Genomic DNA, 27,067 nt, shown 5'->3' with positions numbered 1-27,067 from the left:
ATCTTCCCGTTGAGGTGGTGATGGTGGGCCGCCTTTTTTTTTAATTCATTGATGGGATGTGGGCGTCGCTGGCTGGCTAGGCCTGCATTTAGTGCCCATCCCTAATTGCCCTTGAGAAGATGGTGGTGAGCCGCCTTCTTGAACCGCTGCAGTCCATGTGGTGAAGGTACTCCCACAATGCTGTTGTGTAAGGAGTTCCAGGATTTTCACCCAGTGATGATGTAGCAACGGCGATATATGTCCAAGTCAGGATGGTGTGTGACTGGGAGAACTTGGAGGTGATGGTGCTCCCATGCACCTTCTGCATTTCTCCTCCTAGGTGCTGGAGGTTGCGGGTTTTGGAGGTTTTGTCAAAGTTCTGGTCGAGTTGCAGATGTATAAAGTCCATCTCCTTCGCCCCCTCCCACTCCCACCTCTCTCTCTCTCTCCTCCCATAGAGACCAGAGGCCCAGACCAGGTGGCAGATTCCCTTCACTGAAGGACATTAGTGAACCAGTGGGATTTTATGACAATCCGGCAGCTTTCATGGTCACTTTTTTTCTAGTGCCGGCCCCACAAACAACCAGATTCATTGAGCTCAATCTCACAACCTGCCTCTTTAGTGGGTTCTCTCTCACGCTCCATTTTAAATTCATTTTACAGGGTATTAGAAGGGGAGGATTTGCAGACAGGAAACTCAAACCAAACATCACGTCAAGATCTGACAGTCACTCGATTCATCAGGAACTGAATATCATCGGCCTTTGAATATGGAAGCAAAAAGCACCGTTCACATCGGGGAGAGGCCGTTCACCTGCTCCGAGTGTGGGAAGGGATTCACTAATTCATCCCGCCTGCTGAGACACCAGCGAGTTCACACTGATGAGAGACCTTTTAACTGCTCGGACTGTGAGAAGTGCTTTAAAAGTTCCGGGGCACTGATACACCATCAACGTGTTCACACTGGGGAGAGACCGTTCAGGTGCTCGCACTGCGGGACTGGGTTTGGGCAGTCATCTGACCTCACTGTACACCAGTGAGTTCACACTGGGGAGAGGCCGTTCACCTGCTCCGTGTGTGGGAAGGGATTCACTCGCTCATCCCACCTGCTGACACACCAGCGAGTTCACACTGGGGAGAGGCCATTCACCTGCTCCGTGTGTGGGAAGGGATTCGCTCGTTCATCCACCCTGCTGATACACCAGCGAGTTCACACTGATGAGAGCCCTTTTAAATGCTCGGACTGTGGGAAGTGCTATAAAGTGTCCGGGGAACTGATACGCCATCAACGTGTTCACACTGATGAGAGACCGTTCAGGTGCTCTCACTGCGGGACTGGGTTCAGGCGATCATCTGACCTCACTGTACACCTGTGCACTCACACTGGGGAGATGCCGTTCACCTGCTCTCACTGCGGGACTGGGTTTAGGCAGTCATCTGAGCTCACTATACACCAGCGCACTCACACTGGGGAGCGGCCGTTCACCTGCTCCGTGTGTGGGAAGGGATTCACTCGCTCATCCCACCTGCTGACACACCAGCGCACTCACACTGTGGAGAGGCCGTTCACCTGCTCTGAGTGTGGGAAGGGATTCACTGAGTCATCCCACCTGCTGACACACCAGCGAGTTCACACTGGGGAGAGACCGTTCACCTGCTCTGAGTGTGGGAAGGGATTCACTCAGTCATCCACCCTGCTGACACACCAGCGAGTTCACGCTGGGGAGAGGCCGTTCACCTGCCCTGAGTGTGGGAAGGGATTCACTCAGTCATCCCACCTGCTGAGACACCAGCGAGTTCACACTGGGGAGAGACTGTTCACCTGCCCTGAGTGTGGGAAGGGATTCACTCAGTCATCCAACCTACTGACACACCAGCGAGTTCACAAGTGACTGCAGGGATTGGATTCTGTTGTTGCTGCTGTTAATCACATCCAGGACTGAACCATGTTCATTCTGACAGGTGGGGATTGTTTCTGCTGATATTAATAAGTCCGGGAACTGGGCTGGAGTTTAATATTCTGGATAGATGTCAAATAAATCAACTTTGTGTTAAACACATTGTTGCAGATTTTTGTCTTTCCCACCTGAGTGTTTCGCATCACCTGGCTGGAGCTCAGAAAGGACAATCTGGGGGAGGATCATACGGTGGGAACAGAACTCCAGCCTGGACACAGTCCTTCAGGGCCACACTGAGAGGGGCAAACGGCACTTTGGTCTTTCTCGTCTCTCTTCACTGACAGCAAAGTTGCCGTGTGGGTTAATCTCGAGGCGTGTGAGAAACGTGTCCCAGCTGCTCTCTGCCATGGTTTAGAGCTCTTAGACACGGAACTGGAGGCTCCTTTATGAATGTAGCCCAGTGCTTTTTATTTAATGGCCTTATTAACCTGTGTTGCTACTTTTAGTGATTTGTGTATCTGTATCCCTGGATCCCTCTGCTCCTCCAGCCCATTTAGACTATTAGGGGGAAATTCGGTGGCGCCCCCTTTGGGTCGCTAATGTCACCGGGGCTAATTTTAGCGCCCTGAAAAAGTTAGCGCCCCTGCGCATTAAATTCAGTGGTAGCGCCCCAGGCAGGAGGCGGGGTGGTACTGGAAGCGCTCCCCTCCCTCTTGAGGCGCTACCAGTGAATTTCACGGTGCTTCGTGTAACATCGCCATACCCGTCGGCACATAGCACCGTGTCATAGCAGACCTCCCTCCCTGATTAAAGGGGAGGGGCCTAGCACTGCGCACACCGGGGCCCTGCTGGGCCACTGGGGAACGGGGTGTTGGATCAAGAGGGGCGCCGGGCTGAGAGATCGTGGCCGGCACCCTGAAGAATAAAGGGGAAACATAGAAACATAGAAGATAGGAGCAGGAGTCGGCCATTCGGCCCTTTGAGCCTGCTCCGCCATTCAATGAGATCATGGCTGATCATCCAAATTCAGTACCCTGTCCCTGCCTTCTCCCCATATCCCTTGATCCCTTTAGCCTTAAGAAATATATCCAACTCTTTTTGAATATATTTAATGAACTGGCCTCCACCGCCCTCTGTGGCAGAGAATTCCACAGGTTCACCACTCTCTGGGTGAAGAAATTCCTCCTGATTTCAGTCCTAAATGTCCTACCCCTTATCCTTAGACTATGACCCCTGGTTCTGGACTCCTCGGCAATCATAAAAATGCTTCCTGCATCTACTCTGTCCAGACCTGACAGAATTTTATAGGTTTCGATGAGATCCCCTCTCATTCTTCTAAACTCCAGTGAGTATAAGCCCAATCGACACAATCTCTCCTCATACGTCATTCCTGCCATCCCAGGTATCAGCCTTGTGAATCTTCGCTGCACTCCTTCCATGGCAAGAACGTCCTTCCTCAGGTAAGGCGACCAAAACTGCACACAATACTGAAGGTGCGGTCTCACCAAGGCCCTGTACAACTGTAGCAAGACATCCTTGTTCCTGTACTCGAACCCTCTTGCTATGAAGACCAACATACCATTTGCCTTCTTAACTGCCTGCTGCACCTGCATGCTTACCTTCAGCGACTGGTGCACAAGAACACCCAGGTCTCTTTGCACTTCCCCTTCTCCCAATCTATTGCCATTCAAATAATAATCTGCCTTCCTGTTTTTGCCACCAAAGTGGATAACCTCACATTTATCCACATTATAGTGCATTTGCCATGTTTCTGCCCAATCACCCAATCTGTCCAAATCGTACTGGAGTTTCACGACATCCTCCTCACAGCTTACCCTCCCACTCAGCTTTGTGTCATCTGCAAATTTGGAGATATTACATCCAATTCCCCCGTCCAGATCATTAATACATATTGTGAACAGCTGGGGTCCTAGGACCGATCCTTGCAGTACCCCACTAGTCACTGCCTGCCACTCGGAAAACGACCCGTTTATTCCAACTCTTTGCTTTCTGTCCGCCAACCAGTTCTCTATCCAGGTCAATACCTTGCCCCCAATCCCATGTGCCTCAATTTTGCACGCTAATCTCTTATGTGGGACCTTATCGAAAGCCTTCTGAAAGTCCAAATACACCACATCCACTGGTTCTCCCTTATCTATTTTACCAGTTACATCCTCAAAAAATTCCAGATTAGTCAAGCACGATTTACCTTTTGTAAATCTATGTTGACTTTGTCCGATCCTGTCACTGCTTTCCAAGTGCTCTGCTATTACATCTTTTATAATAATAGATTCTAGCATTTTCCCCACTACCGATGTCAGGCTTACCGGTCTATAATTCCCCGCTTTTTCTCTACCACCTTTTTTGAAGCATTAGCTACCCTCCAACCCATGGGTACTGTTCCAGAGTCTATCGAGTTCTGGAAGATGACCAGCAATGCATCTACTATTTCTAGGTCCACTTCCTTAAGTACCCTGGGATGTAGATTATCAGGCCCTGGGGATTTATCTGCTTTCAGTCCCATCAATTTTCCTAGCTCCATTTCCCTACAAATACTGATTTCTTTCAGTTCCACCCTTTCATCAGGCCCTATGTCCCCCGGCATCCCTGGGAGGTTATTTGTGTCCTCCTTTGTGAAGACAGAACCAAAGTATGAATTTAGTTGGTCTGCCATTTCTTTGTTTCCCATTATAAATTCCCCTGATTCTGACTGTAAGGGGCCTACGCTTGACTTCACCAATCTTTTTCTCTTCACATATCTATAAAAGCTTTTACAGTCAGTTTTTATGTTCCCTGATAGCTTACTCTCATATTCTATTTTCCCTTTCTTAATTAATCCCTTTGTCCTCCTTTGTTGAATCCTAAATTGCTCCCAATCCTCAGGATTATTGCTTTTTCTGGCCAATTTACATGTCGTCTCCTTGGATCTTATGCTATCCCTAATTTCCCTTGTTAGCCATGGTTGAGTCACCTTTTTTGTTTTATTTTTATGCCAAACTGGGATGAACAAATTCTGTAGCTCATCCATTTGGTCTTTGAATGTTTGCCATTGCCTATCCACCGTCAACCCTTTGAGTGTCATTCCCCAATCAATCCTACCCAACTCGCTCCTCAGACCATCGTAGTTTCCTTTATTTAAATTGAGGACCCTAGTCTCTGAGTGAACTACTTCATTCTCTATCTTAATGAAGAATTCAATCATATTATGATCGCTCAGACCCAAGGGGCCTCGTACAAAATAAAAAGTTGCCGCCCGACACCTGCCCTTTAAGTGGCATCGCCATGGTTGCAGGAACGACCCCTGACCCTGTCAGACATATCGTCCAGCGATAGGTCAGAGGTCGCAACCCAAGGTTGCAGCCGGGGTGCCGCACATGGCGATGACGTCATTGCCGGTGGTGCAGCGCCGCGGGGCGCTACCGGCTACCGCCACCGCTAACCTCCCGCTGAATATCACAGGAGGCACAAAGCAACCCAATTTCACCCCCTTGTCCAAGTAGTGAGTGGCCTCCTTATTCTTCCCACCAAAACACACCACCTCACACTGATCTACAGTGAAATTCATTTGCCAATTACATGCTCATTCTGAAATTTATTAATGTCTTCTTGCATTTTGTCTTCCTCAGTATTAACTCTACCTCCCAATTTGGTGTCATCGACAAACTTTGAAATTGTTCTTCTGATTCCCGAGTCCAAATCGTTTATGAACAACAGTGATCCCAGCACCGATCCCTGTGGAACTCCACTTCCCACCTTTTGCCAGTCTGAGTAGCTGCTCCCAACCCCATCTCTCTGTTTTCTGTTTTGTGACCAGCTTGCTATATCAATAAACAGTATGCAAGACCGACAAGATGACCAAGGTCAGGCCGTGTGGAGTGAAGGGCCCGGCAGCAGAATGGATGGAAAGCTGGCTACAAAACAGAAATCAGAGGGTTGGAGTTAAGGGAAGTTTGTTGCGATCTTTCCATCCGTTCTGCTGCCTGGCCCTTGACTCCACATGGCCTGACTGTGTTCATCTTGTGGACCGTACATACTGCAGACACAGTGCACCAGTGGTGGATATTGAGTCCTGTGGCAGGGGCGTCCCTGACAGGGTTACAGACCCTTCAGCCACTGGACTAACATGGAGGCTCTTGTTTGGGGCCTGAGGCCCACCCCGGGTGTTTGTAAAGCGGATAATGTTGAGTGTTTTAATAATGGGGCTCGGGGCCTACCTGCAGTTTATTAATCTCCCGACCCTGCTCCCACCGACCAGCAGCTCCGCCCGGCGACCGCGCAGGGCTTTCTTTGTAAAGTCGGTGAGGGACACATGACCCGGGCCCACGGCCTGATTGACGGGAGCTTCCGACCAATAGGGAGCGAGCGAGCTGGCGGGTCCTCCAACCAATCGGGGAGCCCGAGGGGCGGGACTTGCATCGGCTGATTATCTGATCCGCAGGGCAGCGAGTTTCTCCAGTCCCTTGTTCAGGGCCAGGGGAGGCTGTGGGCCTTTATTCCCCTCATTGGACACAAGGCTCTTTGGCTCACAACCCACGGGCTCAGATTGCAAGACAGACTTTTTAAATACATGAATAAAAGCAGATAAACCTCGTGCTTCTGTGGCACAAACTTTTTAATATTTGGGAGTAAAAGTACAAGTTTTTTCCCCTCTGGGGAATTAGTTATTAGTTTCAGGAAACAACAACAACCAGTTGTATTTGTAAAGCACCTTTAATGTAGTGAAACATCCCAAGGCTCTTCACAGGAGCGTTAGAAAACAAAATCTGACACCGAGCTACATAAAGCGATATTCGGGCAGATGACCAAAAGCTTGGTCAAAGAAGTAGGTTTTAAGGAGCATCTTAAAGAAGGAGAGAGAGGTGGAGAGATGGAGAGGTTTAGGGAGGGAATTCCAGAGCTTAGGGCCCAGGCAGCTGAAGGCACGGCCACCAATGGTGGAGCGATTAAAATCGGGGATGCTCAAGAGGCCTGAATTAGAGAAGCGCAACTATCTCGGAAGGTTGTCGGGGCTGGAAGAGATTCCAGAGATAGGGAGGGGCGAGGCCACGGAGGGATTTGAAAACAAGGATGAAAATTTTAAGGATGAGACACTTGAAGAAAAGCAGGGATAATAATAACAATCAACTTTATTGTCATTGTTAGTGCACAAGTGCAGTACAACGAAATGTAGGCTTGCGGCTCCCGAGAGTGTACATTTAGATTAAGACATTTAAACATTCAACATTCATTTGGCTTGTAATACATTAACATAAACATAATAAAGTGCATTGGCAGATGTGCAGGCTTTAGAGTTTATTTGTGGAGTTCAGTAGGATGACAGCCCTGGGAAAGAAGCTGTTCCTAAATCTGGTCGTTCAGGTGCGAATGCATCTGTAGCGTCTCCCAGATGGCAGGAGGGCCCTTATGGGACAGGGTCGCTAATTCTGTTCTGCGACAGTTACTGGGACAGACTGTATCTCCCCTCTCCTCCACACAGGGATTTGTGGTAGTTAAAGGGACAGCAATTCTCCTTGTTTTGCGAGATTGTAATTAAAGGGACATTGCTCTGAGATGGCTGCGAACTTTTACTGCCACCAGCCTTTCTAAAACATCTTCCTTTTTTGAGGATCTGTGTGAACAGGCTGGTGACTCAGCAGGTGGGATGAACTCTGAAACCTCTTTGCACAGTCAGATCATTTAAAGGGTCTCTCATCGGTTCTGGGCAGGAGGGATCTGGTTAACAGTGATCACAATATCATTAGGTTTAAAGTAGTTATGGAAAGGGACATAATAAAATCACCGGTGAAAATACCCAGCTGGAAGAGAGCCAGTTTCAGTGATTTGAGAAGGGATCGAGCACAGATGGACTGGAAACAAAGATTGTCCAGGAAAACAGTGAATGACCAATGGCAGGCCTTCAAGGCTGAGATAGTTCCGGTACAAACCAAGCATATTCCCATAAGGAGGAAAGATGGGCCATCCAAAGCTGGAGCTCCCGATGACAAAGGATATAGAGGTTAGAATAAAACAGAAAAAGAAGCTTTACGACAAATGTCAGGTACAGAATACAGTCAAAAACCAGGCAGAATACAGAGAGTGCGGGGGAAATGGAAACAGGATATAAGGGCAAAGAGAATATGAGAAAAGATTAGGGGGTAATATAGAAGATAGGAGCAGGAGTCGGCCATTCGGCCCCGCGAGCCTGCTCCGCCATTCAATGAGGCCATGGCTGATCATCCAAATTCAGTAATTTCAGCAAAATACTGCGAATGCTGGAAATCTGAAATAACAACAGAAAATGCTGGAAATACTCAGCAGGCCAGGCAGCATCTGTGGAGAGAGAAACAGAGTTAATGTTTCAGGTCTGGGACCCTTCATCAGAACTGACCAAGGGTCCCAGACCTGAAACGTTAACTCTGTTTCTCTCTCCACGGATGCTGCCTGGCCTGCTGAGTATTTCCAGCATTTTCTGTTGTTAATCCAAATTCAGTACCCTGTCCCTCCCTTCTCTCCATATCCCTTGATCCCTTTAGCCTTAAGAAATATATCCAACTCCTTCTTGAATATATTTAATGAATTGGCCTCCACTGCCTTCTGTGGTAGAGAATTCCACAGGTTCACCACTCTCTGGGTGAAAAAATTCCTCCTCATCTCTGTCCTAAATGGCTTACCCCTTATCCTTAGACTGTGACCCCTGGTTCTGGACTCCCCGGCCATCGGGAACATCCTTCCTGCATCGAGTCTGTCCAGTCCTGTTAGAATTTTACAATTTCAATGAGATCCCCTTTCATTCTTCTAAACTCCAGTGAGTACAAGTCCAATCGACCCAATCTCTCCTCATACGTCATTCCTGCCATCCCAGGTATCAGCCTGGTGAATCTTCGCTGCACTCCTTCCATGGCAAGAACGTCCTTCCTCAGGTAAGGCGACCAAAACTGCACACAATGCTCAAGGTGTGGTCTCACCAAGGCCCTGTACAACTGCAGCAAGACATCCTTGCTCCTGTACTCGAACCCTCTCGCTACGAAGGCCAACATACCATTTGCCTTCTTAACCGCCTGCTTCTCCCGCTGCTGAGACAAGTGGAATGCAGCAGAGGGCGCTCTTCTGAGTTTGGGGCTCAGGCCTGTTAGTGGAGTAGTGCAGAGGGAACTTTACTCTGCACTGGGCTTTACTCCCTCAGCACTGCACTGGAGGGGCAGCACAGAGTTTTAGACTCCAGTCTCTGGAGTGGGACTTCAACCCACAACCTTCTGACTCAGAGGGGAGAGTGCTGCCGCCTGAGCCACGGCTGACACTCTGTATCTAACCCGTGCTGTACCTGCCCTGGGAGTGTTTGATGGGACAGTGTAGAGGGAGCTTTACTCTGTATCTAACCCATGCTGTACCTGCCCTGGGAGTGTTTGATGGGACAGTGTAGAGGGAGCTTTACTCTGTATCTAACCTGTGCTCTACCTGCCCTGGGAGTGTTTGATGGGACAGTGTAGAGGGAGCTTTACTCTGTATCTAACTTGTTCTGTACCTGCCCTGGGAGTGTTTGATGGGACAGTGTAGAGGGAGCTTTACTCTGTATCTAACCTGTACTGTATCTGCCCTGGGAGTGTTTGATGGGGCAGTGTAGAGGGAGCTTTACTCTGTATCTAACCCATGCTGTACCTGCCCTGGGAGTGTTTGATGGGGCAGTGTGGAGGGAGCTTTACTCTGTATCTAACCCGTGCTGTACCTGCCCTGGGAGTATTTGATGGGACAGTGTAGAGGGAGCTTTACTCTGTATCTAACCCGTGCTGTACCTGCCCAGGGAGTGTTTGATGTTGACACCAGGTGCTGAGAATGTTAAAATGTTCCTTTCCCCACAGTGACATCCAGCACCTTCATGAACACAAAAATTCACTTCAAGAAAGTAACACAAACCCATCAGCTTCTCTCCTGGACACCGACATTGAGAGGACAGGGAATGTCTGTAACAAGTCATCAATTAGCTCTCGTCTTATCTTAGAAACAGGGCCTCAATAGACTGGGTGTTTCAAACAAAGCTGATTTATTGATACAGAATATTAAAATCCAGTCCAGTTATTGGGGTTTTAATATCCACGAAATATAAGATGGCCACTAATAAATCCAGGAGGGAATTCAGGAGAAACTTGTTTACCCAGAGAGTGGTGAGAATGTGGAACTCGCCACCACAAAGAGTAGTTGCGGCTAAAAGTACAGATGCATTTAAGGGGAAGCCACATGAGTGTGTAAGGAATAGGAGGATATGCTGATAGGGTTAATTGAAGTAGGGTGGGTGTGGGGCATAAACACCGGCATGGACCAGTTGGGTTGAATGTCCTGATTCTGTGCTGTACATTCTATGTAACACCAAGAACAGTCAAAAGAAGGGAATCATAGAAACATAGTAGATAGGAGCAGGAGTAGGCCATTCGGCCCCTCGAGCCTGCTCCGCCATTCAATGAGATCATGGCTGATCATCCAAATTCAGTACCCTGTCCCTGCCTTCTCCCCATATCCCTTGATCCCTTTAGCCTTAAGAAATATATCCAACTCCTTCTTGAATATATTTAATGAATTGGCCTCTACTGCCTTCTGTAGTAGAGAATTCCACAGGTTCACCACTCTCTGGGTGAAGAAATTCCTCCTCATCTCAGTCCTAAATGGCTTACCCCTTATCCTTAGACTGTGACCCCTGGTTCTGGACTCCCCCACCATCGGGAACATCCTTCCTGCATCTAGTCTGTCTAGTTCTGTTAGAATTTTATAAGTTTCAATGAGATCCCCTCTCATTCTTCTAAACTCCAGCGAGTATAAGCCCAGTCGACCCAATCTCTCCTCATACGTCATTCCTGCCATCCCAGATATCAGTCTGGTGAATCTTAGCTGCACTCATGGCAAGAACATCCTTCCTCAGATAAGGTGAGCAAAACTGCACACAATACTCAAAATGTGGTCTCACCAAGGCCCTGTACAACTGCAGCAAGACATCCTTGTTGCTGTGCTCAAACACTCTCGCTACGAAGGCCAACATACCATTTGCCTTCTTAACTGCCTGCTGCACCGGCATGCTTACCTTCAGCGACTGGTGCACAAGGACACCCAGGTCTCGTTGCACTTCCCCTTCTCCCAATCTATTGCTGTTCAGATAATTATCTGCCTCCCTGTTTTTGACACCAAAGTGGATAACTTCGCATTTATCCACGTTATACTGCATCGGTCAGGCATCTGCCCAATCACCCAACCTGTCCAAATCATATTGGAGTTTCTCAACATCCTCCTCACAGCACACACGCCCACCCAGCTTTGTGTCGTCTGCAAACTTGGAGATATTACATCTAGTTCCCTCGTCTAGATCATTTATAGTGTGAATAGCTGGCGTCCTAGGACCGATCCCTGCGGTACCCCACTAGTCACTGCCTGCCACTCGGAAAAAGACCCGTTTATTCCAACTCTTTGCTTTCTGTCTGCCAACCAGTTCTCTATCCAAGTCAGTACCTTGCCCCCAATCCCATGTGCCTTAACTTTACACGCTAATCTCTTATGCGGGACCTTACCGAAAGCCTTCTGAAAGTCCAAATACACCACATCCACTGGTTCTCCCTTATCTATTCTACCAGTTACATCCTCAAAACATTCCAGTAGATTAGTCACGCACGATTTACCTTTTGTAAATCCATGTTGACTTTGTCTGATCCTGTCACTGTTTTCCAAGTGCTCTGCTATTACATCTTTTATAATGGACTCTAGCATTTTCCCCACTACCGATGTCAGGCTTACCGGTCTGTAATTCCCTGTTTTCTCTCTACCACCTTTTTTGAACAGTGGGGTAACATTAGCTACCCTCCAATCCATGGGAACTGTTCCAGTGTCTATAGAATCATCAGCACAGCAGTTATATAATTTTTTTGATATATATAAATGACCTGGATATTGGAATTCAGTGTAGAATTTCTAAATTTGCCGATGACACCAAACTTGGGGGTGTGACAAACAGTGAGGATGACACCAATCAACTGCAACAGGACATAGAAAGGCTAGCAGAATGGGCAGGCAAGTGGCAGATGGAATTTAATACAGAGAAGTGTGAGGTGATGCATTTTGGCAGAAGGAACAGGGAGAGGCAATATACACTTAATGGCACAGTTTTAAAGAGTGTGCAGGGACAGAGGGACCTGGGAGTTAATGTGCATAGGTCCCTGAAGGTGGCGGGACATATTGAGAGAGTGGTTAACAAAGCATATGGGATCTTGGGCTTCATAAATAGAGGTATTGAGTACAAAAGTAGAGAAGTTATACTAAAACTTTATAAAGCACTGGTTAGGCCACAACTTGAGTATTGCATCCAGTTCTTGTCACCAAACTTTAGGAAGGATGTGAAGGCCCTTGAGAGGGTGCAGAGGAGATTTACCAGAATGGTTCCGGGGATGGGGGATCTTAGCTACAACGACAGGTTGGAGAAGCTGGATTTGTTTTCATTAAAGCAAAGGCGGTTGAAGGGTGATTTGATAGAGGTGTACAAGATTATGATGGGTTTGGATAGGCTAGACGGGGAAAGGCTGTTCCCACTAATGGATGGTACAAGGACTAGGGGACACAGATTTAAGGTTATGGGCAAGTGATACGGGGGGATGTGAGCAAAAACTTTTTTACGCAGCGAGTGGTGAGGACCTGGAACTTGGTGCCGACGGAAGTGGTGGAAGCGGAGACACTCAATGTTTTCAAGGGGAGGCTGGATAGGCACTTGAGGGAAATAAACTTGCAGGGCTACGGGGATAGAGCGGGGGATTGGGAGTGACTGGATTGCTCTACAGAGAGCTGGCACGGACTTGATGGGCCGAATGGCCTCCTTCTGTGCCGTTATGACTCTATGACTGTGACTGGAACCGTGTGAACGCGCTGGTGTCTCAGTAGGCTGGAGTACTGAGCGAATCCCTTCTCACACACGGAGCAGGTGAATGGCCTCTCCCCAGTGTGAACTCGCTGGTGCATCAGCAGGTTGGAGGACTGAGTGAATCCCTTCCCACATACAGAGCAGGTGAATGGCCTCTCTCCAGTGTGGACTTGCTTGTGTGTCAGTAGGTGGGATGGCCGAGTGAATCTCTTCCCACACACAGAGCAGGTGAACGGCCTCTCCCCAGTGTGAACTCGCTGGTGTCCCATCAGATCCCCAGAGCTTTTAAAGCTCTTCCCACAGTCAGGACATTTAAACGGCCTCTCATCAGTGTGAACTCGCTGGTGTCTCAACAGGTGGGGTGATCGAGTGAATTCCTTCCCACACATGGAGCAGGTGAATGGCCTCTCCCCAGTGTGAACTCGCTGGTGTGCCACCAGGCTTGATGACTGAGTGAATCCCTTCCCACACACGGAGCACGTGAATGGCCTCTCCCCAGTGTGAACTCGCTGGTGTCCATTCAAAATCCCAGCGCTTTTAAAGCTCATTTCACAGTCAGAACATTTAAATGGTCTCTCATCAGTGTGAACTCGCTGGTGTCCCAACAGGTGGGATGACTGAGTGAATCCCTTCCCACACACGGAGCAGGTAAATGGCCTCTCCCCAGTGCGAACTCGCTGGTGTCCCAACAGGTGGGATGACTGAGTGAATCCCTTCCCACACACGGAGCAGGTAAATGGCCTCTCCCCAGTGTGAACTCGCTGGTGTCCCAACAGGTGGGATGACTGAGTGAATCCCTTCCCACACACGGAGCAGGTGAATGGCCTCTCCCCGGTGTGAACTCGCTGGTGTCCGTTCAGAGTGCTGGAGCTTTTAAAGCTCATGCCACAGACAGAACATATAAATGGTCTCTGATCAGAGTGAACTCGCTGGTGTTGCTTCAGATCCCAAGAGGTTTTAAAGCTCTTCCCACAGGCAGAACAGTTAAATGGTCTCATATCAGTGTGAACTCGCTGGTGTGCCTGTAGGTGGGATGGCCGAATGAATCCCTTCCCACACACGGAGCAGGTGAATGGTCTCTTTCCTGCTCTCTCCAGCTGGTGTCCCTTCAGCTCCTGGGACATTTGAAAGCTTTTCCCACAGTCGGAATGTTTCACCAGCCTCTCCCCAGTGTGAACTCGCTGGTGTGCCAGCAGATTCGAGGACCGAGTGAATCTCTTCCCACACACGGAGCAGGTGAACAGAATCTCTCCTGCTCGCTCCAGCTGGTGTCTCTTCAGCTCCTGGGACCTTTTAAATCTCTTCCCACAGTCAGAACATTTAATCAGTCTCTCATCACTGTGAACAAGCTGGTGTCTCAGGAGGGTGGAAGAATGAGTGAATCACATCAAAAATACAGAGGTCAACAGTCTCTCATCGGTGTGGACAAGCTGGTGTCTCAGCAGCACGGATGGTGCAATTAATCCCTTCCACACACGGGGCCGGTGAACAGTTTCTCCCCAGTGTGTGGCCACTGTTGTCGCTTCAAGTACTTGTAGATTTTGAAGCTCTTCCCACACTCAGAACATTTAAAAGGTCTCTCATCAGTGTGAACTCACGGCTGTGCCAGCAGATTGGATGAGCGACTGAATCAGGTCCTGAGGAAACGTGTAACTCTGTCAGATCTTGAGGTGCTGTTTGGTTTGAGCTTCCTGTCTGTAAATGCTCCACTTCTAAAACCCTGTAAAAGGAGTGTAGAAAGGGTAAGGCGGGAAGCAGGAATTTTTTTTGGCTTATTTTGCCTCAAAGAACAAACAGGGCAGAGCCGGTCCCACTGGTGTCCTGCCGTGCCCACAATAACCAGCGGGCCAGAAACAGCCCAATCCACCTCACTGACTTGGCCCTAAAGTCAAATCAAGTCTCATCAAAGTCTCATCAAATGACATCCTTTGTGACTGTGACAAAGGTAAACTATCCCTCCTCGTCCTTCCTGACTTGTCTGCAGCCTTTGACACGGTTGACCACTCCATCCTTCTCCCAATGCCTCTCCACCGTTGTCCAGCTGGGTGGGACTGCACTCGCCTGGTTCCATTCTTATCTATCTAATCGTAGCCACAGAATCACCTGCAACGGCTTCTCTTCCCGCTCCCGAATCATTACCTCTGGTGCCCCCAAGAATCTATCCTTGGGCCCCTCCTATTTCTCATCTAAATGCTGCCCCTTGGTGACATCATCTGAAAACACAGCATCAGTTTCCACATGTACGCTGACAACATCCAGCTCTACCTCACCACCACTTCTCTTGACCCCTCCACAATCTCTAATCTGGTTCTGGGTGAGCAGAAATTTTCTCCAATTAAATATTGGGAAGACTAAAGCAATTGTTTTCCGTCCCTAGCCACTGACTCCATCCCTCTCCCTAACATCTCTCTGAGGCTGAACCACACTGTTAACAACCTTGGTGTCATATCTGACCCTGAAATGAGCTTCCGAACACATATCCGCAGCATAACAAAGACCACCGATTTCCACCTCGGTAACATCGCCCATCTCCACCCCTGCCTCAGCTCATCCGCTGCTGAAACCCTCACCCGGCCCTTTGTTACCTCTAGACTCGACTATTCCAACGCACTCCTGGCTGGCCTCCCACATTCTACCCCACGTAAACTTGAGGTGATCCAAAACTACCCGTGTCGTAACTCAACGCCAAGTCCCGTTCACCCATCACCCCTGTGCTCGCTGACCTACATTGGCTCCCGGTTAAGCAATGCTTCGATTTCAAAATTCTCATCCTTGTTTTCAAATCCCTCCATGGCCTTACCCCTCCCTATCTTAGTTATTCCCTTCAGCCTCACAACCACCCGCCCCCCGCGATAGAATCACAGAAAAATAATGACACGGAAGGAGGCCATTCGGCCCATCTTGTCCGTGCCAACCGATTAAGTGCTATCCACACTAATCCCACTTTCCAGCACTTGGTCCGTAGCCTTGTAGGTTACGGCACTTCAAGTGCACATCCAAGTACTTTTAAAATGTGATGAGAGTTTCTGCCTCTACCACCCTGTCAGGCAGTGAGTTCCAGACCCCCACCACCCTCTGGGTGAAAACATTTCTCCTCAACTCCCCTCTAAAGCTCCAACCAATTACTTTAAATCTATGCCCCCTGGTTGTGGACCCCTCTGCCAAGGGAAATAGGTCCTTCCTATCTAGGCCCCTCAGAATTTTACACACCTCAATCAGGTCTCCCCTCAGCCTCCTCGGTTCCAAAGAAAACAAACCCCCCCCCCCACATCTGCGTTCCTCCAATTCTGCCCTCTTGAGCATTCCTGATTATAATCGCTGCACCATCAGTGGCCGTGTCTTCTGTTGCGGGGGCCCTAAGCTCTCGAATTCCCTTCCTGAACCTCTCCGCCTCTCTTTCATAGAAAATAGGAGCAGGAGTCGGCCATTCGGCCCCTCGAGCCTGCTCCGCCATTCAATGAGATCATGGCTGATCATCCAAACTCAATACCCTGTCCCTGCCTTCTCCCCATATCCCTTGATCCCTTTAGCCTTAAGAAATATATCTAACTCCTACTTGAATATATTTAATGAATTGGCCTCCACTGCCTTCTGTGGTAGAGAATTCCACAGGTTCACCACTCTCTGGGTGAAGAAATTCCTCCTCATTTCTGTCCTAAATGGCTTACCCCTTATCCTTAGACTGTGACCCCAGCTGTTCACACTATATCTTAATGATCTGGACGAGGGAATTGGATGTAATATCTCCAAATTTGCAGACGACACAAAGCTGGGAGGGAGGGTAAGCTGTGAGGAGGATGTCGTGAAGCTCCAGTACGATTTGGACAGGTTGGGTGATTGGGCAGAAACATGGCAAATGCACTATAATGTGGATAAGTGTGAGGTTATCCACTTTGGTGGCAAAAACAGGAAGGCATATTATTATTTGAATGGCAATAGATTGAGAGAAGGGGAAGTGCAAAGAGACCTGGGTGTTCTTGTGCACCAGTCGCTGAAGGTAAGCATGCAGGTGCAGCAGGCGGTTAAGAAGGCAAATGGTATGTTGGCCTTTGTAGCAAGAGGGTTCGAGTACAGGAACAAGGATGTCTTGCTACAGTTGTACAGGGCCTTGGTGAGACCGCACCTTGAGTATTGTGTGCAGTTTTGGTCACCTTACCTGAGGAAGGACGTTCTTGCCATGGAGGGAGTGCAGCGAAGATTCACCAGGCTGATACCTGGGATGGCAGGAATGACGTATGAGGAGAGATTGTGTCGATTGGGCTTCTACTCACTGGAGTTTAGAAGATTGAGAGGGGATCTCATCGAAACCTATAAAATTCTGTCAGGTCTCGACAGACTAGATGCAGGAAGGATGTTTCTGATGGCCGGGGAGTCCAGAACCAGGGGTCATAATCTAAGGATAAGGGTAAGCCATTTAGGACTGAAATGAGGAGGAATTTCTTCACCCAGAGAGTGGTGAACCCGTGGAATTCTCTGCAACAGAGGGCAGTGGAGGCCAGTTCATTAAATATATTCAAGAAAGAGTTGGATATATTTCTTGAGGCTAAAGGGATCAAGCGGTATGGGGAGAAAGCAGGGACAGGGTACTGAATTTGGATGATCAGCCATGATCTCATTGAATGGTGGAGCAGGCTCAAAGGGCCGAATGGCCTACTCCTGCTCCTATCTTCTATGTTTCTATGACCCCTGGTTCTGGACTCCTCCGCCATCGGGAACATCCTTCCTGCATCTAGTCTGTCTAGTCCTGTTAGAATTTTATAAGTTTCAGTGAGATCCTCTCTCATTCTTCTGAATTCAAGAGAATACAGGCCTAGTTTACTCAATCTCTTCTCATACGACGGTCCCGCCATCCCAGGAATCAATCTCTTGAACCTTCATTGCACTCCCTCTATGGCACGTATATCCTTCCTTAGGTAAGGAGACCAAAATTGTACACAGTACTCCAGGTGTGGTCTCACCAAGGCCCTTTATAATTGGAGTAAGACTTCTTTACTCCTGTACATATATTTCTTAAGGCTAAAGGGATATGGGGAGAAGGCAGGGACAGGGTACTGAATTTGGATGATCAGCCATGATCTCATTGAATGGGGGAACAGGCTCGAGGGGCCGAATGGCCTACTCCTGCTCCTATCTTGTCTGTTTCTATGTATTCAATCTTTCCTTGTAGCTGAAATTCTCTAGTCCTGGCAACATCCTCGAAAATCTCCCGTCTGGAGCACAGTCACATCTTTCCTGCAATGGGGCGAGCAGAACTGCACGCAGCACTCTAGCCGGTGGCCTAACTGGTGTTTTGTACAGTTCAAGCAGAACCTCCCTGCTCTTACATGATACAGAAAGAGAGGCACTGCCCCTTTAAATACCTGGGGGGCACCCATTCCCCTTTAAATGGCCAAGCAATTTTTGTTGTTGAAAAGGGGCCGCAGTCCCCTTTGACTCACCCCTCTCACCCTCCCCCCTCTCACCCACCACAAATACTCACAAGAGAGACAGAGAGAGAGGAGGAAGAATCCTGGTCTTTGTCCCTTTAAAAGTGGCTGCCCACCAAAATGTTCACAGCACCAGGGCTCTTTGTTCTGGATAAAAGTCGAAAAGAGAAAAGGTTCACTTATTTTTAAATGAATGCAGTTGATGAATAGCCTTGCAATAAAGGTAATGCAAAGGAATAAACACTCACAAGCTGGGTTTTTTCCCACCCCCTCCTCCCCTTCCCTTTAACAGCTCCTGCAGACAATGAAAGCAGGAAAGCGGCCTGCAGCCCACCGAGGTCCCGCCCCCCTCCCTCCCGCGCCGCCATTGGTTGGAGGACCGTCAGCCCGCCCGGTCCGCCCAGCGTTTTCCGCGCTCCTGATTGGCGAGCGCCTCGCGTCAATCAACCCCCCCTCCGATTACACGGTGACGCCAGCACGCAATGCCCAGGGGTCGGTTGGATCGGCGCACGCCACCGCAAGGTAAAAAAAAGACACCCCACACAAATGAGGAAAAACAAAAATAATAATAATCGCACTTTAGAGGGGAGGAGGTTGGGGGAATTAATGAGTGTTTTCAATTTGTTTCTCAAAAAAAAATATTTGAAAAGCTTCCCAACGGTGCGAGGCGGGCTGCGCATGCGCTCCAGCCGGCCTTTGACTCCCCACGTGGGCCCAGGGGCCGGACACGCCCACTTGCCTTCCCCTGCACCAATCACAGCGCGGGGTCTCCGGGTAGCAGACAGAAGGCCGGGGACGTGGCGGAATCAGCGGCCGGGGTAAAGTAATGTGTTGGGGAATCGATTTAAATCGAGGTGAGGCGGAGAGCGGGATTATAAAGTAAAATACGAGAAAAACCAAACCTGAGAGTCGGGCGAGCGGGACCTCCGCGGACGCCGAACGGAGCGATTGACCTGCGCGCAGGGTGGCGGAGTGAGCCGGAGCAATGTGATTCTGACTGACGGGAACGCTGACCAATAGCACGAGGGCGGGCCCGGGTCCTCCGACCAATGGCGGCGCGGCTAGGGGGCGGGACCTTCCTCCCCGGCGCTGGGGCCCGATTGTGACGTCATCACAGGAAGAGGCCTGTCGGCGGCCTGGTCCTCCAACCAATGGTGGCGCGGCAAGGGGGCGGGACCTCCTCTCCAGCTCAGGTGCGCTGGGGCCGATTGTGACGCGCTGTCCCCAGGTGAGAGCAGCTCAGTCAGCACAGAGCTGGGGCTGGAATCTGGGAGAGGGGCCGCAGGCAGCGGGCCTGGCAAAGGGGCACAAGCTTCACAATACAAGCTGCTTTCAAATGCACAATTGTTTCCTACAGACAGCTTTGGTCACTCTGCAAAAAACACTGTTTAACAATTCATCATAACTCCCCTGCTTTAGGAGAGGCGCAGAGTGCAAAAAGCAAGGAAGTTATGATGAAACTGTGTAAAAGACTGGAGTCAGCTGTGGCTCAGTGGATAGCAGAGCCAGAAGGTTGTGGGTTCAAATCCCGCTCCAGGGACTTGAGCATATAAAGCGAGGCTGACACTCCAGTGCGGTGCTGAGGGAGTGCCGCACCGTCGGAGGGTCAGTACTGAGGGAGCACCGCACTGTCGGAGGGGCAGTACTGAGGGAGCGCCGCACTGTCGGAGGGGCAGTACTGAGGGAGCGCCGCACTGTCGGAGGGGCAGTACTGAGGGAGCGCCGCACTGTCGGAGGGGCAGTACTGAGGGAGCTCCGCGCTGTCGGAGGGGCAGTACTGAGGGAGCGCCGCACTGTCGGCGGGGCAGTACTGAGGGAGCGCAGCACTGTCGGCGGGGCAGTGCTGCGGGAGCGCTGCATTGTCGGAGGGTCAGTACTGAGGGAGTGCCGCGCTGTCGGAGGGGCAGTACTGAGGGAGCGCCACGCTGTTGGAGGGGCAGTAGTGAGGGAGCTCCGCACTGTCGGAGGGGCAGTACTGCGGAAGCGCCGCAATGTCGGAGGGACAGTACTGAGGGAGCGCCGCATTGTCGGAGGGGCGGTAATGAAGGAGCGCTGCAGTGTCGGAGGTGCTGTCTTACAGATGAGACGTTAAACCGAGGCCCACGTCTGCCCCCTCAGGTGGATGTAAAAGATCCCGTGGTGCTATTTCAAAGAAGTTATCCCCGGTGTTTTGAGCCCAATATTTATCCCTCAATCAATCAACATGATGAAAAAACATTATCTGGTCATTATCACATTGCTGTTTGTGGGAGCTTGCTGTGCGCAAATTGGCTGCCGCGTTTCCCACATTACAACAGTGAATAGTCTGGGATCAGCTACTTGTAGGAAAATCCGTATCGGAGCAATGGGAGGCTTTCAGAAGGGAGATTGAGATCATACAATGGCAACATGTTCCCGTAAAGGTCAAGGGTGGTTCCAAAAACCACAGGGAACCTTGGATGTCAGGGGATATACGAAAATGGATTAGAAAAAAAAGGAGGGCTTTTGGCAGATACAAAAGGCTAAAGACGGAGGAAGCCCTAGAGGAGTACAAAAAGTGCAGGGGGATACTTAAAAAAGAAATTAGGAGATCAAGGAGAGGCCATGAAATAACACTGGCGAGCAAAATAAAGGAAAATCCTAAGATGTTTTATAAGTATATTAAGGGTAAGAGGATAACTAGGGAAAAAATAGGGCCCATTAGGGACAAAAGTGGCAATCTGTGTGTGGAGCCGGAAGATGTAGGAGGGGTTCTAAATGAATTTTTTGCATCTGTTTTCACTATGGAGAGGGACGATGTAGACATAGAAATAGGGCGAGGGGACTGTGACATGCTCGAACATATTAACATCGAGAGGGAGGAGGTATTGGTGGTTTTAGCAGGCCTAAAAATGGATAAATCCCCAGGCCCGGACGAAATGTATCCCAGGCTGCTGTGTGAGGCAAAGGAAGAGATTGCGGGGGCTCTAACACATATATTCAGAACCTCTCTGGCCACAGGGGATGTGCCAGAGGACTGGAGAACCGCTAATGTAGTACCATTATTCAAGAAGGGAAGTAGGGAAAAACCGGGGAACTACAGGCCAGTGAGCCTAACATCAGTGGTAGGAAAATTATTGGAAAAAATTCTGAGGGACAAAATTAGTCTCCACTTGGAGAGGCAAGGATTAATCAGGGACAGTCAACATGGCTTTGTCAAGGGAAGATCATGTCTGACTAATTTGATTGAATTTTTTGAGGGGGTGACTAGGTGTGTGGCTGAGGGTAACGCAGTGGATGTGGTATACATAGATTTCAGTAAGGCCTTCGATAAAGTCCCGCACAGGAGACTGGTCAAGAAGGTAAGAGCCCATGGAATCCAGGGTGCCTTGGCACATTGGATACAAAACTGGCTTAGTGGCAGAAGGCAGAGGGTGATGGTCGAAGGTTGTTTTTGTGACTGGAAGCCTGTGGCCAGTGGGGTACCACAGGGATCGGTGCTGGGTCCCTTGCTGTTTGTGGTCTACATTAATGACTTGGATATGAATCTAAAAGGTATGATCAGTAAGTTCGCGGATGATACAAAAATTGGTAGGGTGGTAAATAGCGAGGAGGGTAGTCTCAGTCTGCAGGACGATATAGATGGGTTGGTCAGATGGGCGGAACAGTGGCAAATGGAATTTAACCCGGAAAAGAGCGAGGTGATGCACTTTGGGGGGACTAACAAGGCAAGGGAATACACAATGAATGGTAAGACCCTAGGCAAGACGGAGGGGCAGAGGGATCTGGGTGTGCAAGTACACAGATCCCTGAAGGCGGCGGAACAGGTGGATAAGGTGGTAAAAAAGGCATATGGGATACTTGCCTTCATTAGCCGAGGCATAGAATATAAGAGCAAGGAGGTTATGATGGAGCTGTATAAAACACTGGTTAGGCCACAGCTGGAATACTGTGTGCAGTTCTGGTCGCCACACTACAGGAAGGATGTGATAGCTTTGGAGAGGGTGCAGAGGAGATTCACCAGGATGTTACCAGGGCTGGAGCGCTTCAGCTATGAAGAGAGACTGGGCAGATTGGGTTTGTTTTCCTTGGAGCAGAGGAGGCTGAGGGGGGACATGATTGAGGTGTACAAAATTATGAGGGGCACAGATAGGATGGATACTAAGGAGCTTTTTCCCTTAGTAGAAGGGTCAATAACTAGGGGGCATAGATTCAAGGTAAAGGGCGGGAGGTTTACAGGGGATTTGAGAAAGAACTTTTTCACCCACAGGGTTGTTGGAGTCTGGAACTCACTGCCTGAAAGGGTTGTGGAGGCTGGAACCCTCACAACATTCAAGAAGCATTTGGATGAGCACTTGAAATGCCATAGCATACAAGGCTACGGACCAAATGCTGGAATATGGGATTAGATTAGACAGGGCTTGATGGCCGGCGCGGACACGATGGGCCGAAGGGCCTCTATCCGTGCTGTATAACTCTATGACTCTATGACTCTAAAAGTACTTCATTGGCTGTAAAGCGCTTTGGGACGTCCGGTGGTCGTGAAAGGCAGTTAAGAAGGCAAATGGTATGCTGGCCTTCATTACAAGAGGATTTGAGTACAGGAGTAAAGAAGTCTTACTCCAATTATATCTTCTTTCTTCTTAGGCAGTCCCTCGGAACCGAGGATGACTTGCTTCCACATTCAAAATGAGTTCTCGGGTGTAAGGGTAAATCGGGAGAGCTTCTTCTCCCTGAGACGGACCCTCTGATATAAAGGGTCGACTGGATCCATGTTTATCTGTAATTTAAAGAGAGGTCTGGTTGTCTTCCGAGCTCTTTCCCCTAGAGGAGAGGGTAGAATGGGGGTCTTTAGTGTTAAATGGTTTCACCTGGGTCCATTGCTTCCATCGCATACCCATCGGTTCCTGTAGACAAACACACGTATCACTTGTCATTAATACAGTACATGGCCCCATCCAACGGGCCCCATTCCCTTTCTTCCGATAACTTGCGTCATTACTTGTTGACCTATTCTGGGCAACTCGTCTGGTTTAAGTCCAGCATTCTGCCTTTCTGGATCTTTAATCTGTTGTTGGTTCCTTACTTCTTTATTTAGTGCTTGTACCTCCTGATTTAGTTGTACTAAGTATCGCCTTAATCTCTCTTGTACTGGTCCTAGTTCACCAGTCGCTGAAGGTAAGCATGCAGGTGCAGCAGGCGGTTAAGAAGGCAAATGGTATGTTGGCCTTCGTAGCGAGAGGGTTTGAGTACAGGAACAAGGATGTCTTGCTGCAGTTGTAGAGGGCCTTGGTGAGACCACACCTTGAGTATTGTGTGCAGTTTTGTTTGCCTTATCTGAGGAAGGATGTTCTTGCCATGCAGGGAGTGCAGCGAAGATTCACCAGGCTGATACCTGGGATGGCAGGAATGACGTATGAGGAGAGATTGCGTCGATTGGACTTATATTCGCAGGAGTTTAGAAGAATGAGAGGGGATCGCATTGAAACTTATAAAATTCTAACAGGACTAGACAGACGAGATGCAGGAAGGATGTTCCCGATGGTCGGGGAGTCCAGGACCAGGGGTCACAGTCTAAGGATAAGGGGTAAGCCATTTAGGACTGAGATGAGGAAGAATTTCTTCACCCAGAGAGTGGTGAACCTGCGGAATTCTCTACCACAGAAGGCAGTAGAGGCCAATTCATTAAATATATTCAAGAAGGAGTTGGATATATTTCTTAAGGCTAAAGGGATCAAGGGATATGGGGAGAAGGCAGGGACAGGGTACTGAATTTGGATGATCAGCCATGATCTCATTGAATGGCGGAGCAGGCTCAAGGGGCCGAATGGCCTACTCCTGCTCCTATCTTCTATGTTTCTAACTCTTTGCTTCCTGTCTGCCAACCAGTTCTTTATCCAAGTCAGTACCTTGCCCCCAATCCCATGTGCCTTAACTTTACACTTTAATCTCTTATGCGGGACCTTATTGAAAGCCTTCTGAAAGTCCAAATACACCACATCCACTGGTTCTCCCTTATCTATTCTACCAGTTACATCCTCAAAAAATTCCAGTAGATTAATCAAGCACGATTTACCTTTTGTAAATCCATGTTGACTTTGTCCGATCCTGCCACTGTTTTCCAAGTGTTCTGCTATTACATCTTTTATAATGGACTCTAGCATTTTCCCCACTACCGATGGGTATGCGATGGAAGCAATGGACCCAGGTATAATTGCCCGTTTTCTCTCTACCACCTTTTTTGAATAGTAGGGTAACATTAGCTACCCTCCAATCCATGGGAACTGTTCCAGAGTCTATCGAATTTTGGAAGATGACCAGCAATTCTGTCCCTCTAGTGCTACTTGTCTCTCCCAGTCCTCTCTTCACCTTGTTTCTCCTCTCTAATGTTTCATCCTGGTGCCCATCCCCCTGTCAAATTAATTTAACCCCTCCCCCACAGCACTAGTTAACCGTCCCATGAGGACATTGGTCCCAGCTCTGTTGAGGTGCAACCTGTCCACCTTGGACAGGTCCCTCCTGCCCCAGAACTGGTCCCTCCTGCCCCAGGAATCTGAAGTCCTGCAATATTTCTCTTTCAGGTACTTATCCAATTCCCTTTTGAAAGCGGTGATTGAATCTGCCTCCACCACCCTTTCAGGCAGTGCATTCCAGATCCTAACCACTCGCTGTGTAAAGAAGTTTTTCCTCATGTCACCTTTGGTTCTTTTGTCAATCACCTTAAATCTGTGTCCTCTGGTTCTCGACCCCTCTGCCAATTGGAAGAGTTTCTCTCTATCTACTCTGTCCAGACCCCTCTTGATTTTGAACACCTCTATCAAATCTCCTCTCAATCTTCTCTGCTCCAAGGAGAACAACCCCAGCTTCTCCAGTCTATCAATGTAACTGAAGTCCCTCATCCCTGGAATCATTCCCGTAAATCTTTTCTGCACCCTCTCTAAGGCCTTCACATCCTTCCTAAAGTGCGGTGCCCAGGATTGGACACAATACTCCAGTTGAGGCCGAACCAGTGTTTTATACAGTTTCATCATAATTTCACACTTTTGTACTCTATACCTCTATTCATGAAGCCCAGGTTTCCGTAAGCTTTTTTAACTGCTTTCTCAACCTGCCCTGCCACCTTCAATGATTTGTGCACATATACCCCCAGCTCTCTCTGTTCATGCACCCACTTTAGGATTGTACCCTTTAGTTTATATTTCCTCTCCTCATTCTTTCTACCAAAATGTATCACTTCGCACTTTTCTGCATTAAATTTAATCTGTCACGTGTCCGCCCATTCCACCAGCCTGTCTAAGTCCACTTGATGTCTATCACTATCTTCCTCACTGTTCACTATACTTCCAAGTTCTGTGTCATCGGCAAATTTTGAAATTGTCCCCTGTACACCCACATCCAAGTCTTCAATATATATCAAGAAAAGCAGTGGTCCTAGAACCGACCCCTGGGGAACACCACTGTGTAACTTCCTCCAGTCCGAAAAACAACCGTTCACCACTACTCACTGTTTCCTGTCACTTAGCCAATTCCCTATCCATGCAGCCACTGTCCCTTTTATTCCATGGGCTTCAACTTTGCTGGTAAGCCTATTATGTGGCACTTTGTCGAATGCCTTGGCAATCTATGCACACCACGTCAACCGCATTGCCCTCATCAACCCTCTCTGTTACCTCATCAAAAAACTCCATCAAGTTGGTTAAACACAATTTGCCTTTAACAAATCCATGCTGGCTTTCCTTAATTAATCCGCACTTGTCCAAGTCACTGTTAATTTTGTCCCTGATTATTGTTTCTAAAAGTTTCCCCACTACCGAGGTTAAACTGACTGGCCTGTAGTTGCTGGGTTTGAACAAGGGTGTAACATTTGCAATTCTCCAGTCCTCTGGCACCACCCCCGTATCGAAGGAGGATTTTAATGCAAGGAATCTTGCGAATAAGGTGGATGAACTGAAGGTGTTGATGAACACATGGGAGTATGATATTGTTGCTATTACGGAGACATGGTTGAGGGAGGGGCAAGACTGGCAGCTCAATATTCCGGGGTATAGAATCTTCAGGCGAGACAGAGGCCGGGGGCTAAAAGGAGGGGGTGCTGCAATATTAATTAAGGAGTCAATTACTGCTGTAAGGAGGGATGATATATTAACAGGTTCCTCTAATGAGGCCATATGGGTAGAACTTAAAAACAAAAAGGGGGCAAGCACTTTGCTGGGAGTGTACTATAGGCCCCCAAACAGTCAGGGGGAGATAGAGGAACAGATATGTAGGCAAATCTCAGAGAAGTGTGCAAATAATAGGGTAATAATAGTGGGGGATTTCAACTTCCCCAATATTAACTGGGATAGTCAGAGTGTGAAAGGCTTAGAGGGTGCAGAATTCTTAAAGTGCATCCAGGAGAGCTTTTTGAGCCAGCATGTAGAAAGTCCTACAAGAGGGGGTGGTACTGGACCTAATTCTAGGGAATGTAGCCGGGCAAGTGGTAGAAGTGTTAGTAGGTGAGCACTTTGGTGACAGTGACCATAATTCGGTGAGATTTAAGGTAGTCATGGAAAAGGACAGGGATTGACCGGAAATAAAGGTTCTAAATTGGGGGAAGGCCGATTTTAATATGATAAGGCAGGATCTGGCCAAAGTGGACTGGGATCAGCTACTTGTAGGAAAATCCACATCGGGGCAATGGGAGCCTTTCAGAAAGGAAATTGAGAGAGTACAATGGCAACATGTTCCCGTAAAGGTCAAGGGTGGGACCAACAAGCCCAGGGAACCTTGGATGTCAAGGGATATACGAGAATGGATTAGGGAAAAAAAAGGGGGGCTTTTGGCAGATACAAAGGACTAAAGACAGAGGAAGCCCTAGAGGAGTGTAAAAAGTGCAGGGGGATACTTAAAAAAAGAAATTAGGAGAGCGAGGAGAGACCATGAAATAACACTGGCGAGCAAAA

At 48.7% G+C, this 27,067-nt stretch overlaps 1 pseudogene; it reads left to right on the top strand.

Annotated features, from left to right (window-relative positions):
• The first annotated feature begins 365 nt into the window (after positions 1-365).
• LOC147084154 (uncharacterized) overlaps positions 366-27,067 on the top strand; it is a 33,706-nt pseudogene continuing 7,004 nt past the window's right edge.

This window comes from Somniosus microcephalus, unplaced genomic scaffold (assembly GCF_052327205.1).
Source record: "Somniosus microcephalus isolate GS21.2 unplaced genomic scaffold, FLI_Smic_1.0 scaffold1, whole genome shotgun sequence".
Taxonomy (NCBI): domain Eukaryota; kingdom Metazoa; phylum Chordata; class Chondrichthyes; order Squaliformes; family Somniosidae; genus Somniosus; species Somniosus microcephalus.
Note: the sequence above shows the minus strand (reverse complement) of the source record. Positions and strands in the feature narration are given on the sequence as shown.